This window comes from Microtus ochrogaster, linkage group LG5, assembly GCF_000317375.1.
Source record: "Microtus ochrogaster isolate Prairie Vole_2 linkage group LG5, MicOch1.0, whole genome shotgun sequence".
In the NCBI taxonomy this organism is placed as follows: domain Eukaryota; kingdom Metazoa; phylum Chordata; class Mammalia; order Rodentia; family Cricetidae; genus Microtus; species Microtus ochrogaster.
The window spans coordinates 32,359,123-32,365,811 of NC_022031.1; positions in this window are offsets into that span (position 1 = coordinate 32,359,123).

Below are 6,689 nucleotides of genomic sequence, written 5' to 3' on the forward strand. Positions count from 1 at the left end.
GTGCTCCACCACCGCCCGGCTTGTTGAGGTTCTTGAAATGTTTGGACTTGAGTTTTGTTCAAGGTTAGAAATAAGCATTGATCTATCTACATGCAGTCATCCAGTTTGATCAAACTATTTATTGAAGATTCTGGCTTTTCTCTAGGGGGTACTTTCTGGCCTCCTTGTCAAAAATCAGGTTGCTGTAGGAGCCTGGACTTATATAAAGGTCCTCAATTCTACCCCACTAGTCAATGTGGTTTTTGTTTGTTTGTTTATGCCAGTAACATTCTGGTTTATTATTCAAGTATAACTTGTGGGTAAAGATTTTTCTACTCTTAAATATTACTTGAAGTCAAGGTCAAGGGTGTTGATACTTTCAGGAGTTGTTTCATTGCTCCAGATTGTTTTGGCTAGCCTCAGGTTTGTAATTGTTTTTTTAATATTTATTTGTTTGTTGTTTATTTATTTATTATGTATACAATATTCTGTCTGCATGTATGCCTACAGGCCAGAAGACAGCACCAGACCTCATTACAGGTGGTTGTGAGCCACCATGTGGTTGCTGGGAATTGAACTCAGGACCTTTGGAAGACGAGGCAATGCTCTTAACCACTGAGCCATCTCTCCAGCCCCCTGTAATTGTTTTTATGTGAGATTATTTATTCAATTTCTGTGAAAAACTTTGTTGGGATTTTGTACAGATTAATTTTGGTGGATGATCATTTTTACAACATATAATCCTACCAATCCATAAGCATAAAGGGTCTTTCTGCATTCTGTTATCTGATTCAACTTCTTTCTTCAATGTCCTAAATTACAAATATTTAACTTTTTTTTTTGGTTATCTTTATTGTAATTGATTTTGTTGTTTGTTTTTTGTTTTGTTTTGTTTTTTATCTATTGTGATGGTATTGTTTCCAGAATTTCTTCCTTGGCATGTATGATGTTTTTACATAGGAGGGCTACTGATTTTTGCATGTTTAACTTGCAAGCTGCTATACTGCTGAATGTGTTTATCAGCTGTAGTTTTCTGGTGGAGTCCTTAGGGTCTTGTTTGTACAGAATCATCTCATATGCAAATAACAATACTTTGGTTCCCTTTTTATCTGTATCCCCTTTATCACCTTCACTTGTTTTGCTCTAGCTAAGACTTCAAGCACTAAATTGAGCAGGTATGGAGAAGTGGACAGCTTTGCCTTGGTCCTGACTTTAGCAGAAATGCTTTGAGGTTTTTTTATGCCTGTCATGATTATGGGTTTGTTGTATATTTCCTTTATTATTTTGAGCTATATCCCCTGTATCCTTAGATTCTTCAAGACTTTTATCATAAAGAAATGCTGGATTTTGTTAAAGGACTTTTCTGCATCTAGTGAGATGAGTATGTGGTTTCTGCTATTCAGTTTATTTATATTATAGATTATGTTAACTGGTTATGTATATTGAACCATCCCTGAATCTCTGGGAGGAAGCTGAATTTGTACATATATATCCATTTCTTTTAGGTTTTCCACTGTAGTGGAATATTGACTTATAACTTATGTCCTTATAAGTCTCTAAGTTGTCTCAGTGTCTGTTGTAATGTCTCCCTTTTTGTCTCTGATTTATTGTAATCTCTCTCTCTCTCTCTCTTTCTTTCTCTTAGTTAACTTGGCTAGAGACTTGTCAATCTTGTTAAGTCTTTTCAAAGAACCAGCCCTTCATTTCACTGATTGTCGGTTGTTTCAATTTCATTGATTTCAGCTTTGATTTTTATTATATTATATTATCACAACTATTATTTTAGGTATCATTCTTATTTTTTCTATGTCTTTGGTCACATCATTATTTTATTAAATAATATCTCTTAAAAAAATTTTAATATTTATCTATTTATTATGTATACAATATTCTGTCTGTGTGTCTGCCTACAGGCCAGAAGAGGGCACCAGACCTCATTACAGATGGTTGTGAGCCACCATGTGGTTGCTGGGAATTGAACTCAGGACCTTTGGAAGAGCAGGCAATGCTCTTAACCTCTGAGCCATCTCTCCAGCCCACCTCTTAAAATTTTTATGTGGTCACTTAGTGCTATACATTTTCATCTTATAACTACCTTCATTGTGTCTCATATGTTTTTGTACACTGTGTTTTCATTTTCACTCAATTCTAAAAAATTTTTAAAGCTTTTTCTTGATTTCCCCCTTGACCCAGTTTTCATTCAGTAGTTTCCTTGAGTTTATGTACTTTCTATTGTTTTGTTCCTTTGTGACCAGATAGAATGTAGGATGTTAAGCTGGGCAGTGGCGGCATGTGCCTTTAATCCCAGCACTCAGGAGACATAGGCAGGTGGAGCTTGGTAAGTTTCAGGCCAGCCTGGTATACAAGAGCTAGATCCAGAACAGGCTCCAAAGCCAAAGAGAAATCCAGTCTCAAAAAAAAAAAAAAAGAAAAGAAAAGAAAAGAAAAGAGAAGAAAAGAAAAGAAAAGAAAAGAAAAGAAAAGAAAAGAAAAGAAATGTAGGATGCTATTTCAATTTCCCTATATTTGTTGAGACAGGTTTTAATATTCGGTCCACTTTGGAGAAAGTTCCATGGGCCAATGAGAACAAAGTATATACTTCATGTTTGGGTGGAATGATCTGTAAAAATGTCTGGTAGAGCCATTGTATTTATGGTGACACTTAATTCCAGAGTATCTCTATTTAGTTTTTGTCTGGATAACCTGTCCATTGGAAAGGGTGGAATATTGAAGTCACCCACTATCACTGTGTTGAGGTCAATCTGTAGTTTTAGATTTAATTGAATTTCTTTTGTAAAACACCATGTTTGGTGTATTTACTCTGTGTCTGGTGCATAAATGTATCCTCTACTGTATCCTCTATGTGGATTCTTCCCTTATAGTAATACAAAGTATCTGTCTTCATGTCTTCTGACTAGAGTTTTAAAGTCTACTTTGTTAGATATTGGAATTTCTATCTATATTTCTATTGTTTATTAGTTCCGTTTTCTTTTTTTTTTATTTTTTTATTTTTTTGATTTTTCGAGACAGGGTTTCTCCGTAGCTTTTGGTTCCTGTCCTGGAACTAGCTCTTGTATACCAGGCTGGCCTCGAACTCCCAGAGATCCTATTAGTTCCATTTTCTTGGAATACTTTTTCCCATCTTTTTACCCGAAAGTGGTGCCTATTGGTGGTGGTGAGATGTGTTGAAGGCAGCAAAAATGAATCTTTTTTTCCTAATCTTGTCTATTAGTCTATGTCTCTTTATTAAGGACTGTTTATTAATTGAGACTGTTAATATTAAAAATACTTTTTCTTGTTTTTTGAGACAGGGTTTCTCTGTAGCTTTGTAAAAGTTATTATTTAATAATATTAACTCCTGTTATTTTGTTGTGATTGTGTTTTCTTAGACCTCTTTTGACTAACTGTTAAAGAATGGCTTATTTATTTCCTGTGCTACTTTTGGTATATTTAACCTTCTCTTCATACCCAAGTAGTTAGTCAATATCCTTTGTAGAGCTGTCATAGTGGTCATAAAGTCCTTAAATCAGGGTTGGGAGGGATGACTCAGAGATTAAGAGCACTGCCTGGTCTTCCAGAGGACCTGAGTTCAATTGCCAGCAACCACATGGTGACTCACAGCCACATCTAATGAGATCTGGCGCCCTCTTCTGGCCCGCAGGCATATATGGAGACAGAGCACTGTCTACATGAAAAAGTCCTTAAATCTGTTTTCATTACGGAAAACTTTCCCCTTTGATTATAACTGATAATTAGTTGATATTGTATAGTAGTCTGAACTGGCATCTGTGGTCTTTCAAACTTGAACAACATGCAGAGAGACGCTTCTGGCTTTCCAAGTCTGCACTGAGAGATCAGGCAGTTTCCTCTGACGGGCCTTTATAATTGACTGAGGCACCCAATCATCTTTCCAGCTCCTCCACTCAGGTTTTTATTTCACTGACTATATTTTTCACTACAGTTTTATCCCAGTTGGCATTTCTTCTGGAATTCTACCTCTATTTAATTTCATTTCCATACACTGAAATTTCCCTTCAACTATTTGTGTTTGTGTTTTCACGGTCTTCATTCTGGGATTAACGCATCCCCTCTTTGAGTTCCTTGAATGTACTTATAATTTCTATTTTGAAATAACTGGTTTTGTGTATCAATTAAGTCATTTTTTTTTCAAGTAAGGTTACAACGGGAGCACTAATTTTTGGAAAAGACTTACCAGCTTGATTTTTTTATATCTGGGTTACAGGACACACCATGGTCCCAGTGGTGTGCCGGGTAGGGTGTTTGGTGGTTCAGTGGGCCCTCCTGTAGGCTTTGAGATCACATGTCAGCACCCAAAATCACCATGAGAGTGGTCACTCTTTACATCAAAATGTGTATTTTAATACGCACATATTCGTATATTTAAGTTTTTGAGGTCAGCCGGGCGATGGTGGCACACGCCTTTAATCCCAGCACTCGGGAGGCAGAGGCAGGTGGATCTCTGTGAGTTCGAGACCAGCCTGGTCTAGCAGAGAGGGCCGAGACAGACAGAGAAACCGCAGATAGATGAATACAAAAAAAATCAAAAAAAAAAAAAAAAAAAAAGTTTTTGAGGTCATTTGTTTTGCTTTGCTTTTTGCAAAAATGGTCTCATTTGGTTCCCTGGTGGTCCCACAACTCACGATGTCGATCTGACTGTCATTGGTCTTGCGCCAATTGTGCCTTTGCCTCCTAAGGGCAGAGATTTCAGACATGAGTTGCCATGCCAAGGGTCCATATGAATTGTGAAGTGTCTCAGGGAGAACTAGATGGATGCTGCAGAATTCCGCCTCGTTGGAACCCCAGGTTATGGTGTGGTGACCGAAATCCGGTGGAGAAGTCACAGCTGCTGGCCCTCTAGGAGCAGGATAAAAGTCTCACAGTTTCCTCCCGCTCCTCTTCCCTGACTTTACTCAGGTGTACGACTTTCCTGTTTGCCCCTGGGGTTTGTCTGATACTTCTTTGTGCCTTTGTCTTTGAAGACTCTGCTGACTCGTGGTTTCTCAGCTTCCCCTGGCTCTGATGATCTTGACAATCTGGCCTGCTGCAGCAAGCCAGCTGGGCATGACCTTGCAGTCTGGCTCCCCACAGGCAAAATGACTCAGTCCCTGTCTCTCTTCCAAATTCCTAGGAGAAAGTCTGATCAACTCGGCTTAGGTCACGTGCTCAGCCTGGAGTTGGAGATGCGCCGGCTGGTAGAGCACAATAATCACATGACGCCATGACATGACATCCCGTCCCGCGTGGGTAAGCCAGGGAGATTCTCCAAGGCGGAAGGTGAGAAGTACGAAGTACAGGCAGAGTGATTGTTTGGCATCTCTGTGGAAAATGTGGGGCTGAAGGGTAAAAGAGACTTACTTGACTAGCTGTGGTTAAAAGTAAATAAATGAATAAATAAACCATTAGTTTAGACAGTACAAAAGAGCCCCGCTATTTCTTAGTCATTAAACCGCAGTTAAAATTCCCAGTCCTTCAGATTCCTCATATATAACCAGGGGAAACTAAACAAAATAATCCCCCAGCTAGCAGAGTCTATGATTACTGTTTGCATCTTAATGTCATAAAGAATGACCAATTTTCACATCAGTGATTTGGCAGGTTTCATATAAAAAATCATTTAAAAAGCCTGTCTTTGCAATAACGTGAGGGTTGTATTAGCCCCAACCTTCCCATTACTCTAACTATTTTTGGAAGGCGTTTACCTGAGCTAGCAATGCTAAAGTTCTAGGGAGTTGCTTGGTGCGGCGGAAGGCATTTGAAAAGGAGAAATCTGACATCGCACCCAAAGAGTTTGCCTGTCCAGGTGTTAGAGGCTTGAAAAAGTAAAATAGTGAATAAATGCTCCGTTTCTCACCGGAAATCCGCTTGATTCTCACACTGCACCAAAATCAGTATTGGTAAGCTGCTTGCTGCAAACAAAGACAGAAGCCCTTTATGGAAGCTGCTTTCCCTCTGGGCCAAATTAACATGACTGACTGACAGCGTTGATGGAGACGCTCCTGCACAGCTGTCTGCACAGCAGACCAACTTCTCCTTGAACATTCAACGTGTTCCCACGAAGAGAAGAACCGTTCAAAGAGAGATGCTTTTCTAAAATTTATCCTGGTGAGAGTTATAGCTTCTCAGTCCACTAAAGTTCTAAAATAACCCTTAAGCACCAAAGCTATGATTTATAACAAGCAAGGGTGTTTCTGGAAGGAACCTAGCCCACCCCCAGTTTCCCAAGGTTCACCTCCAGTTCTTTGTATGTGCGACCCTTCAGTCAGTTGTATGCCTGGACTATCCTCATCCACCTGCCTCCTCGTTCCGTGTGTAAATACAGATATGTATTACTTCTAGGCTTGTGCAAAGAGTTCAGTTCAAGTGCACAAATCCATCTATAGGGGGCTGGAGAGATGGCTCAGTGGTTAACAGCATTGCCTGCTCTTCCAAAGGTCATGAGTTCAATTCTCGGCAACCACATGATGGGTCACAACCATCTGTAATGCGGTCTGGTCTGGTGCCCTCTTCTGGTCTGCAGACATACACACAGACAGAATATTGTATACTGTATACATAATAAATAAATAAATATTTTAAAAAATCCATCTATAGAACCGGGCGTTGGTGGCGCACGCCTTTAATCCCAGCACTCGGGAGGCAGAGGCAGGCGGATCTCTGTGAGTTCGAGACCAGCCTGGTCTACAGAGCTA